We start from the raw sequence: 13,491 nt of genomic DNA, 5'->3' as shown, positions 1-13,491 counted from the left end.
TTCAAACTCAATTTCAATGAAATTCTCAAGAAATTCTATAGTGTGAGGATCTGAGATCTCTTGGCAAAGCTTGGGCAAGGTGTTGTTATCATTTCTGAAGCCATGAGCTTGTTTAAATAGGCAAGGGAATTGATTTTTGCACCACTTGAAATTTTGTCCAAATTAGAAACCAAGTTGCATGGATGCATGGGCAATGCTTTGGGCCTAAGAAATGATGTAGTCCATCTCTAGTTCATGTTCAATTGATGCTGAAGTCATTACATGGTAGCATGCAAAGAGGAATGATCACTTTAATTCAAAACTTGCCAAAACAAATCCCACAATGGAGCCATGCGCAAGTCCCTCAATTGTGATCCAAATGAGGTGGTCTTGGACATTTTGGAAAGGTAAGATCAAGGGGAACAACTTTCATGTTGAACACTTTTCCATTTGAATCTTGGATCATGATGAATTTTGAGGTGGAAGTTTGGAAAATCAAACATGTTTGAAAATTTTCTAAGTATCAAGTCAAATGTTCACCCCTTCCACTTTGAATAACTTTTTCTATGGACTTCAAATGGAAACATTTCCTTCATCAAAGTTGTATGTATTTCAAGCTTGTTCAATTTGGTCACAAATTTGAACTCATTTGGATTTTGCATGAAGGAGTTATGCATTTTAGAAGTTGAGGAAAATCACTTGTTCAATGGTAATGGCCCAAAATGACCTATAATGTTTCCTCTTGGCACATGCATTTGGAAGTTGATTTTGAAATTATTCAAAACAACAAAGTTGAAAAAAATATCTTTAATTTGATCATGGAACTTGAATGGCGTTCATATCATGAAAATTGAGAAAGTTATGGTCCTTGGAAGTTGACCTCCTTACTAGGGTTTAGACAAAATGACCTATAATCTTTCACCATAAAAAATGAATTTCCAAGAAAAACTAGATCTTGACTTAAACATTAAAGTTGTTTGTAATGTCATAAGGAGTAACGTTGCTCTTGGAATTAATTTCAAATGACAAAAATTGTAGGAGATAGAGTCTAGGGAACCCCAGTTTTGACCAATTGACTTTCTCTGGTCAACCGCTATGAACCATCTTGCAAACTTGACATTCTCTTGATATTTGGGACTCATGGAGGATAATGTATGTGTAAGATGATGTAATATGAAGTACCCCTTGGAATATTTGATCAAATGTTGAAGAAACTTGTTGAGGAAGTCACACAAGATACCTAGATGAATTAGGGTTTCCCAGGCAAACAAGCTTCAAACTCTTGATGAATTCTTGATCAAAATGATATGTTACAACCATGGAGATCCATATATGATGTCTATAACCAATGTAAACCATCTCTTTATTGAAATCCTTGCATTTAAGGTCTTAAACCCTAGATATGAGCTTGATGGAGCATGGGTGAATGCACACACTACCTACAAAGGCAACAAACTATACATTGACATAATTTTGGTATTTTGGTTAGTAAATAATGAAAAACAAAGTATGATACAATCAAATGTGCTTGATGATCTCTCCTAATGCAAACTCAGTGAATGATGGGTAAGGAGGATGCCAAGGTGTGATCCCAAAGCTAAATGCATATGATGAGATAAAATGAGCAATCTCAGGGTCAAAATTGGGGTCTTACAGGTGCCCCTATTTAAGGACATTCTAACTGAGGATGTGAAGGTTAAAATCCCTAAGAGACCTCATGATGCATATGATATGAATGTTAAAAATAACCTTTTATGGGGAATATATTGCCACAAAGGAAAAGAATCCGGAGAGACTGAAGGTCCACAGAAGTATAATGCATTCCATAAGGAAAACTCACTGGGGCGGCAGAGACTCTTAGGGATAAACAGTTGTGCGTAGGCCAGGCTACGACTATAAAACTGCTAGAGACACGAGATGTCTTCCATGAAAATAAATCGATGGAAGGACTCGGTTAGGGATAAGGGAAATCTACAGGAGAACCGAGTAAATCAGAACAAAATTGAAATACTCGAATCAAAATCGACTGGGGAAGAATAAACTTCAACGCAGGAGTACCAGAAGTATATTATCTATTACCTGTTACTGGGTAAGAAGATAATGTACTTTGACAGATAGACATCCGTTATCGATTAGGGTAAACCTATCAAGAATGACTCGCTGAGAAAAGGGAGGTACATTCGTTACTGGTTACTGGGTAAGAATGACCTACTGGGGAATATATCAAATATGGTTTACAACTACCGGTTACGGGGAAGAAGACCAAAGAGAGAGTATATGTCACTGGTTAATGTGAACATATCAAGGATAGACTCAAAGGAAGAATATCCGTCATCGGTTAGGATGAACATATCAAGGATAGACTATCGGGGAAAAATAGGAATTATATCTATTAGTTACTGGATAGAATACCAAAGAGATAATATCTGTCACCAGTTAAGATGAACATATCAAGGATAGACTCAACAGGGGAAAGCAGGATTTACAACTATCGGTTACTGGGCAGAAGACCACTAAGGGAGAAAATCCGTCATCGGTTAGGATGAACATATCAAGGATTAACTCTGAGGGGAGAAGTAGGATTTATATCTATCGGTTACTGGGCAGAAGACCGCAAAGGGAGAAAATCCGTCATCGGTTAGGATGAACATATCAATGATTAACTCTTTGGGGAATAAAAGTAGGGATTACAACTACCTTTTACTAGGTAGAAAACCACCAAGGGAGAATATTCGTCATCGGTTAGGATGAACATATCAAGGATAGACTGCCTGGGGAAACGTTAAAACGGATCCGCTGGGGATAACAAAAGGAAGTAAATTACAATTTACCGGGTATTGGGCAAAAGTAATGTACTCAAAAATCGAGAAGAATATTACCAGTTACTAGGTAATATACTCTCAGGGGATTAAAAGTATCTATCTAGGTAAGAGCTAGAAAGAAATAGTCAAATAAAGACTCGACCCAAATGAGGACGTAACTCAAGGGGAGTGGTTCCATCTAGATAATTAACTGGGGAGGAAACTGAAATAATAATCATCCACGGGGAAATAACTCAGTGGGGAAATGAGAAAGGTTAAATTCTTTCTACTTAATGGGCTGATACTCTACCATTGAAGGAGGACAAACACACCAAATCTGCATAGGGAGATAATATCATCATAGCAGGGGATCAAAAATAAGGGATCAAAATGTAATGAGAAATGCATAATGAAACATTTGATGTTGTATTTTATTTATGAATATGTATATCTTTGATGATCATGCTGACAAAACTATCACAAAGGATACAAATGTCACAAATTTGAATCACTACTGCAACACTCGACTAATCTCAACAGGATGGAAACACCAACTAGAGAAGAAATGCTGGGGATGTACACAAATGATCTGGCTATGAATATCTTAAACTCGACTAGGGAAAGAGAAAAGATCTGCTGAGGATCAAAGTCGTCAACTCTGCGGGGAATTTAAGTTCAACACCATATCAAATGGGAGACAACCTCGCAAGGGACTTAATCAAACACTGTTCAGAATCAATATTTCCACATCTGAAGATGAACTCCGTCGGGGGGAAACAAGAGGTGAAACTCTGCACGGAGGACCTAGACAAAATGCTGAGGATGTGAGCTTTCAACTCAACTGGTAAAATTTGCAAAAAGGACCGATCACCAACTCCACTCTACTGGGGAATAAATGATGATCTACTTGGGGAAGGCCAACAAGGCTTCGCATTGTCAAGACTTACCTGTTCTCAAACTGCTGTTGATATTCCTTACTGAAATTGATTACTTTTAAAATAATTGCTTTCATTATATATATTTTGTTAAGAAAAATGATTTATTAATTCCTTTCAAAAATTATCATCATAAAAATTCAATTTTATTTAGCTGAAATAGATAAGAGTATAAACAATTGGATAAAAAGCTCAACTTTATTTAATAGAATGGTAGTTTGTAAATGACAAGACTCCATAGATCTTTTACAAAAGTTGAAAATGGTAATTTATATGGAAAAAAGCTACATTGAATACAATGATCACTACTCTTCCTACCCACTTCAATATCCACTGTGCTCTTGGCTTTGGTTGAGAATGATGAATCAGAACCAAACAACTTGCCCAAAATTGCTCCAACGATTAGGACCAACCGAATGTAGTTACTTGCCATAATCCCTAACTTTTGCCTAAATTTCCCCGAGGTGGGGTACTCAATCTATCGGGATGAATTTCTGTTTTATGTCTCTAACTTTTTCCTGGATCTCCCTTTCGGGTTTCCAATCCACCGAGAGATTCATTTTTTCTTAAGCCGCCCTTTCGGGTTTTCAACTTAGCGAGCTGCTTTTTTATTTTTAGGCGAAGTATTTCTTGACTGTATCGACATTCATAGGACAAGTAAATTTTTCAGCATCCATAGTTGTAAGAATCAAAGCACCACCTGAAAAGGCTCTCTTCACAACATATGGGCCTTCATAATTAGGAGTCCACTTGCCCCTTGCGTCAAGTTTGAAAGATAAACTCTTCTTGAGCACGAGGTCGACTTCTCGAAACACATGATGTTTGACCTACTTACAAATTCTTTCTTCATTCTCTGCTGATATAACTGACCATAAACAAGAGAGAAAGGGGTTACCCCTGTTGAAGTGCGAATGGATGTACAGTACCCATGCAAAGAAAATGGGAGCATCTCATGCCAACCTTTGTACTTCACAACCATTTTCTGAATGATCTTCTTGATATTCTTATTTGCAACTTCAACAACCCCATTCATCTTGGATCTATAGGGAGAGGAATTATGATGTGAAATCTTGAAGCCTTTGCAAAGAGCTTCCACCATATTATTGTCCAAGTTAGATCCATTATCAGTAATGATCTTACTCGGCACACCATAACGGCATATAATCTGATTCTCGATAAACCTCACAACAACTTGCTTGGTTACATTCGCATATGATGTCGCTTCAACCCACTTTGTGAAGTAATCAATAGCCATCAGAATGAAACAATGTTCGTTCGAAGCTTTGGGCTCAATCATGCAAATCATATCAATTCCCCACATGGAAAAGGTCCATGGAGAGGAAATGGAATTCAACAATGTCAGAGGGACATGGATGTTGTCTGCATAGATTTGACACTTGTTGCATTTCTTCACAAACTTGCAACAGTCAGATTCCATTGTCAGCCAATAGTAACCTGCTCTCAACATCTTCTAATCCATAGCATGTCCATTGGAGTGATTTCCGAAGGAACCTTCATGGACTTGAGTCATCAATAAGTCTGCTTCGTGTCTATCCACTCATCTGAGCAAAACTATATCAAAATTTCTCTTGTAAAGTACATCACAATTCAGGTAGAAATTATCGACTAATCTTCTCAAAGTCTTCTTATCTTTCAAAGATGCCCCGGGCGGGTAAATTTGACTTTGGAGGAAAGATTTGATATCAAAGTACCATGGCTTTTCATCTTTGACTTCTTCAACAGAAAACACATGAGGTGGCCTATCAAGACGCATCGCAGTCAAATTGGGAACTTCATTCTAGAAATTCACCACAATCATTGAAGCCAACGTTGCAAGAGCGTATGCCATCTGGTTTTCATCTCAAACCTGGTTGATTCATCTCTCATTCACCTTTGATCTAATTCACAACCAAAGCTAAATCTCCATAGACGTCAAGATGCTTGATTCTGAGACCAATGGCCTCTTCAAGCCCCATAATGTAAGCTTCATACTCAACCATATTGTTCGTACACTTGAAGGTCAATCTAGCTGTAAACGAAAAATGAGTACCTTGAGGAGTAATAATCACTGCCCCAATGCTATTACCATATGAATTAACAGCTCCATCAAATACCATGCCCCAACAGGAACCAGGTTCTGGCCCTTCTTCAAGCAATGGTTCATCATAATCTTTCATCTTCAAGTACAAAATCTCTTCGTCAGGAAAATCATACTGCACTGACTAGTAATCTTCAATTGGTTGGTGAGCCAGATGGTCAGCCAAGACACTGCCTTTAATTGCTTTTTGAGATCAGTATTCAATATCATACTCGGATAACAACATCTGCCAACGGGAAATCCTCCAAGTTAAAGAAGGCTTCTCAAACATGTACTTGATTGGATCCATTTTGGATATCAACCAAGTAGTATGATTTAACATATACTGGCGCGGACGCTTAGCAGCCCAAGCCAATGCACAATAAGTCTTTTCAAGCATAAAATATCGAGTCTCACAATCGATGAATTTCTTACTAAGGTAGTAAATTGCATACTCTTTCTTTGTAGATTCATATTTCTGACCAAGAACACATCCATACTCTCATCAAGCACAATTAGATACATGATCAACGACCTTTCTTCAACAGGCGGAGACAGAATCAGGGGCTCAAGCATATATTCTTTGATACTATCAAAAGCTTTCTGGCAATCTTCGGTCCAATCACATGACTGCTCAAACGTTGGAATAACTTCAACAAATGATCAACATGTTCTTCTTCATCGCTTGATTTGGCAATCATATCATCAACATAAACTTCAATTTCTTTGTGCATCATATCATGAAAAAGAGTAGCCATAGCTCTCTGGTATGTTGCACCAGCATTGTTTAAACCGAAAGGTATCACTCTATAACAAAATGTTCCCCATGGTGTAATGAATATGGTCTTCTCCATATCTTCAGGTGCCATCTTGATCTGATTGTAACCGGAAAATCCGTCCATAAACAAAAAGACTTTGAACTTAGTTTTATTGTCTACCAACATGTCAATATGTGGCAGAGGAAAATCATCTTTCAGACTAGCTTTATTTAAGTCTCTATAATCGACACACATGCGAACTTTTCCATCTTTCTTAGGAACATGTACAATATTGGCCGCCCACTGCGGATACTCGGAGTTTACAAGAAAACCAACATCAATCTGCTTCTACACTTCCTCTTTGATCTTAACTGCCATATCAGGATGAGTTCTTCTTAACTTCTACTTGACCGGTGGGCATTCTGGCTTCAGCGACAATCTATGCTCCGCAATCTCAGAATCCAACCCAGGCATGTCTTGATAGGACCAAGCAAATACATCTGAATATTCTCGAAGAAGATCAATCAACCCCTTCTTAGTCTCTGGACACAGTTGAGACCGAATCTTGACTTCCTTCACATCGTCTTCGGAACCTAAGTTGACTAGTTCAATCTGCTCTTCGAACGATTGAATGGCTTTTTCCTCATGCTCAAGTAAACGAGATAACTCATCGGATACTTCTTCATCATCAGTCTCTTCCTCAGCTTCAAACACAGGGAAATCAAAGTTTGGAGAGGGAGAAAGATCATTATATTCAATGGGTTTGAGAACCAACCTGCATAATGATTTGATATTTTGATTTTAAAGAAGTGAATTGTGACAAAATATTATGCGGATGGAAGATTATTATTTATTTATGTTTTTTTTTGTGATTACCATTTTCAGAAAAGAAAAAAGTAAAAAAAAAACATCATAGATGTGGATGAATAAAATTGTATTTTATTGATGATATTAGAAATGCCCAACAATGTTCTATTCTCCCTTAGGCATAGGAGAAGGATTTTTTCTTTAAAAAATGAAAACAAATTACTTAGAGCGATGAATAACAGTAGGAACATCAACAACAACCCAATTGTTGCAAGTCTGGCAATGCGTCACGAAGTTGGTGCAAGCTTCATCTTCATCATCATTGTCCTCAATCACAACAGCTGAGTGTTTATCATTCCCATGAATGAACCCTCCACTGCAGAAACTCGGTTACACATTTTCAGTTCTAACGTTGAACGGCCCTGGTCGAAATCCCAATCCAGACCTACTCTTATTCTCAGCGATCTCTATCACACGAACCCACTGATCAATGTTGCCAGCCTCAATAGCCTTTTGTGCATCTTTTAAAGAGGACATAGGTGCCCCAGTTTTCTTCTCCTCAGTAATAGACAAGGCTTGGAACAACGTTCCAACCTCCTCCCCAACTTCAACATGAGAAAAAGATGACAAATGGCTCACTAAAAGTGCTTTCTCTCCACCAACAACGACAAGCTTTCCGTTCTTCACAAATTTTAGTTTTTGGTGCAGAGTAGACATTACAGCTCCAGCTTCATGAATCCATGGCCTTCCCAATAAAAAACTGTAGGCCGGGTGGATATCCATTATTTGGAAAGTAATTTGGAAATCACTCGGACCTATCTTAATTGGAAGGTCCACTTCACCAATGACGGTCTTACGTGAACCATCAAATGCTTTGACAGTTATGCCACTGTACCTCATTGGGGCGCCTTGATAAGAGAGTATTGACAATGTTGATTTCGGAAGCACATTCAAAGACAAACCAGTATTGACTAACACATTGGACATAGTGTCCTCCTTGCAGTTCATCGAAATGTGTAGCGCCAAATTGTGATTTCTGCCTTCTTTAGGGAGATCTTCATCATAAAAACTCAAATTATTGCAAGAAGTAATATTGGCAACAATGTGGTCAAACTGATCCACAGTCATATCATGCTCAACATAAGCTTGTTCGAGCACTTTCTGGAATGCCTCCCTATGTGCCTCAGAGTTCATCAATAAGGACAACACGAAGATCTTTGACGGAGTTTGGAGCAGCTGCTCCACCATATTAAACTCACTTCTTTTTATCAATTTCAAAACTTCATCATCATCACTAGCCTTCAGTTTGCTGGATTCACCAGACTGGCACACTGAAGTGCTAACCGGATTTGCTACTGGAACTTCAGACTTCTTACTGGCTACAGCATCCTCTACCTCCTTCGGAAAAACCGGACCAAACACACGACCACTATAGGTCACCTTCGCAATATCAGCAATATTTACCATAGAATATGCAACTGGTAGAGAAACCTCTTGACCATTCTTAACCATTATGGCATTGTATTGATATGGTACAACTTTATCGGATGAGTAAGGGACATGGCCCAATAACCGTATAACCAACGACCATACCGATCTATTAACTTTGTTGTTGTTACAGCTATCGAACTGGATAACTACCCGCTCGGGGGTCTTGAACACTGGCACAATCACATTCACATCATTTACATCTCTCGACTGACAAATCTGGATAAGCCCCTCATCTATCAATCTTTGAATATCCCTCTTGACAATAACACATCCACGAGGGTTCACACTACAGATTACACAATCATCATGGTCATGCTTACAGTCACTAACCAAACAGATATCCTTATGAATTGCCACCAAAGATTGTCTGATATGGCGAACATCATAAACCTTGTATTCACCAGGACAACCATCTACCATGTTGACAAAAGCATTACCATGAGCAGGCAACAAATCAACTTTCACATTAGGCACTCGGTCCTCAAAGGACACCATACCAGTTTTCACAAGCTTTTGTACTTCATACTTCAACGGGTAACATTTCTCTATGTCGTGGCCAGGGGCTCCCTGGTGAAAAGCACAACGAAGTTCCGGTTTAAACCACCATGGAAGTGGCTCAGGAATTTATGGAGGATTTCTGGGTTGAATGAGGTTCTTGAGAACCAAAGATGGATATAATTCTGCATATGACATAGACATAGGGTCAATGGAGACCTTCTTCCTCTCAAAATTTTATTGTTGATTATTGTTGTTATTGTAATTGCTTCTTTGTTGCAGTTGTTGTTGACGTTGTTGTTGCTGAATCAGAACTGATTGATTGTTGGAATTGTTGGAAAATATAGGAATCACTGAGGAAACTTGATGTTAATGGCATTGAGAACTCTTTCTAACATGAGGCCTCCTCTGCCTCCCCACTGACACCAAATTAGTTTCTCCCTCCTTCTTTTTAGAGAAACTACCTCCATACTTATTGCTAGACGATGCTTATTCCTTAGACAGACGTCCCTCACAGACTCCTTCTTCTAACCTCATCCCCATGTTTACCATTTTGGTAAAATCATTGGGGGCACTAGCAATCATACGTTCATAATAGAACAAACTCAATGTCTTTAGGAAGATCTTTGTCATTTCCTTTTCTTCCAATGGTGGGCTTATCTGGGCATCAAGTTCCCTCCACCTCTGAGCATACTCTTTGAATGTCTCCTTATCCTTATGAGACATAGACCTCAGCTGGTTTCTATCAGGCGCCATATCAATGTTGTATTTGTATTGTTTGATAAAGGCTTCACTTAAGTCGTTGAAAGTGCGGACACTTGCACTGTCCAACTCCATATACCATCTCAAAGCAGCACCAGTCAAATTGTCTTGGAAGTTGTGAATCAGTAGCTGATCATTATCAGTTTGAGTTGACATTTCTCTGGCGTACATCACAAGGTGGCTTAGCGGACATGTGTTTCCCTTATACTTTTCAAAGTCGGGGACCTTGAACTTCATCAGGATTTTCACATTAGGCACTAGGAAGAGATCATCATCACTCTTCCCAAACAAGTCCTTTCCTCTTAGAGTCTTTAACTCTTTACGCAACTCGAGGAACTGATCCTTCATCTCGTCTATCTTCTCATACACGTCTGAGCCCTTAGACGACTCAGAATGGTAGGTGGTGTCCTTAACACGAGGCAAAGTATGAACAACTGGAGGTGGCACTGACATGACCGAGCTAGATACCGGCAGAGAGACAAAAGTAGGTGCATACCCTTCAGGCATAAAGTTGAATGGCATTCCCCAAGGGAATCTAACTGGCATGGAGGGACCGGATTGGCTGGCAACAACAGGAACGGTTGAGGTAGCAACCTCAGAAATAACAATCCTCTTGGGAGGAGTTGCTGGAGTTAGTGAAGTCTGATTCTGTGCAGCAATGACAAATTCCATTAATGTTGTTAACCTTGAAATTTCATCCTTTAGCTCTCGGTTCTCTTGCTCCAAATGTTCCATGATTATCAGTTGATTAGCGTGAGTGTTGTATCGATGAGTCAGCTTGGCTGAAGCACAGAAGAATAACCGATAAGACATCTGGAGGAAGAAAACCTATTATGCAAATGATGTATGAAATGCAATATTTTTATTTATTTAAATTTCAAGGAACATATGAAGTTTTATTTGCAAATATTAAATAATAACAATAGTAACAATTTGATTGACCATAAAATCTCTTTTTATTCATAGAATTTGGAAGGATTACACTAAGTACAATTTTAGAAACCAAAAAACAAATTCAATAGAAAAGGAAACTAATCATCCTAAGGATCCCTTAGCAACGATATTAGATGATATGGCTGCGGGCCCGTACTTCCTTCGGATTCATCGAATCTTGGACTCAAAAGATGTCTTCGTCTGGGCTTTCTCAAGGACAAGCTGATCAACAATCTTCTTCCAAGCGCATGAAGGCTGAGGCATGCTAGAGGAAGGTAGACCCTCTGTCTCTCTCTGTCTCTTCATGACTCGGTCTTCAAGAAGTTCAATAAGCGCATCTGTGTCTTTCGACTCAAGTTGCAACTATTCATGTTGCCGGCTCAAAGCACGGAACTTCCCTTCCCACATATCCTTCTCTTGCTTCATCTTGGCAAGTGCGTCTTCCAACTCCTCTACATCTTCGTTAGGTAGAGTTGATGGCTCAACCACAACCAAAGACATAGGTCTTTCACAAGTGTATGATATCTTTAGCTCCAAAGTTATCTTCTTCATCCAATTAGTGTAAGCTTCCAAAGCTACACAGTTGCGCAGACCGAGCTCGGATCTTCCTTTCCTATATACATTATGCCAAGCATGTACCATCCTTTGCTTCAAATGTTGAGGATATTTACCCTCTTGATATAAAAGACCTTCTAACTGAGTGTTATTAGGTTTATCTCTCAAGGGGAACCCAAGTTGACGACGAGCCAAAACAGGGTTGTAGTTGATTCCTCCTTGTGTACCAATGAGAGGCACATTAAAGAATTCACCACAACTATCGATAATATCCAAGCTACTCAATGCAGAATCATACCAAACAATATCATCATTAGTGAGAGACATAAGTCCCTAATACCACCATATACATTGCTTGTTCTCCAAGAAAGCAGGCGTCTGAGGCAACTGCGAAATAAACCACTTGTACAGAAGAGGAACACATCAAATAATAGTCCCATCACCTTTATAATTCCTTAAATGCAAAGAGAAATACATATCACCCAACAGAGTAGGAACATGATTTCCAATCAAGAAGATTCTAATGACGTTAACATCAACAAAACCTTCAATGTTAGGGAACAAGGCCAAACCATATATGAGCAAAACAAAGATGTGTTCAAAAGCATCAATACTACCGGCTTGAGCAAAGACAGTAGCTTTATTAATGAGGAACTCACAATTTAACCCAAGAATACCTCCTTTCTTTACCAAATGAGCCTCAATCTCAGATTTCTTCAAATGAAGAGCTTCAGCTATGATATGAGATATGGGAATCTCCTCCAATCCACTAAAAGTCACTTTGTCAGATACGAGTATTCCCAAGAGATGTGCATACTCCTCTAACGTAGGCATAAGCTGATAATCGGGAAAAGTGAAGCATCGGTAAAGAGAATCATAAAACTGAACCAAAACACTTAGAAGTCCTTCAACCATATCAGTAGATATCACAGACAAAATATTCCCATGACGTTGCTTGAAGTCCAAGGGATCTAATACAAAGGATGACAACTTCCTTAGCTCTTTTAAGTCAAGACATCTGAAATTGTACTTCTCAGTGTTCCTTCGTCCACAATCCATGGTCTGAAAATATTTGCAAATAAGACCTCAGTTCCTTGAAATTTATTTTTCTGTGGTGAATGTCATGATGCGCATGTATGCATGAATGCAACAATCACAAACAAGGGATCACACACAAGGCAAACACAAAAAAAGGTCAAGGGATGGATCAAGTCATTATCAAAATCAATCATCCATTTTGGTGGATTATGGTTTTCACCTTATCAACACCCAAGTTCCATTGATATTGACAAGACTAGATCGGATTAACTAAGAATCAAAGGGTTTATTGTGAGTCACGAGCATGGAGTCAGGTTAAGGACCATCCCAAAGGAGTGTACTAAGGATAAAAATTTGTAGATCATGTTCTAAAAAGTTCCCAGAACTTAATCCCATATATCGGATATTACAGGTTAGGATGAATGACTCATCAACCCATGATATTCTCAAGAGAAACTCGTCTGAGTGTAGTATCGCGTAACAATTATTATCAGGTCTACACCTGAACATTCTTCGCACTACATCCCAAATAGGCCAAGTTAGGTTAAATGTTCCACGGTCCTCAGCTTCTCGGACCCCAAATAAGAGAAAGTAATGCCTATCCACAAATAACTTGTGTGACATCAGTAACTCTGAAATTCTGGTATCAAATATGAGATGTCGAAGGTAATGTTACGACACTAATATTTGAGTAATGCAAACAGAATAAAGATAGAGAATAGTAATGCAAGATACACGAGCAATTGTTAACCCAGTTCGGTCCAACTCACCTACATCTGGGGGATACCAAGCCAGGAAGGAAATTCACTAAAATAGAATCAGTTCAAAGGCTCTCCGTACACTTCAACAAGTTACAGTCT

Source organism: Lathyrus oleraceus, chromosome 5 (genome assembly GCF_024323335.1).
Source record: "Lathyrus oleraceus cultivar Zhongwan6 chromosome 5, CAAS_Psat_ZW6_1.0, whole genome shotgun sequence".
NCBI classification, from domain to species: domain Eukaryota; kingdom Viridiplantae; phylum Streptophyta; class Magnoliopsida; order Fabales; family Fabaceae; genus Lathyrus; species Lathyrus oleraceus.
This window is presented reverse-complemented; position numbering follows the sequence as displayed.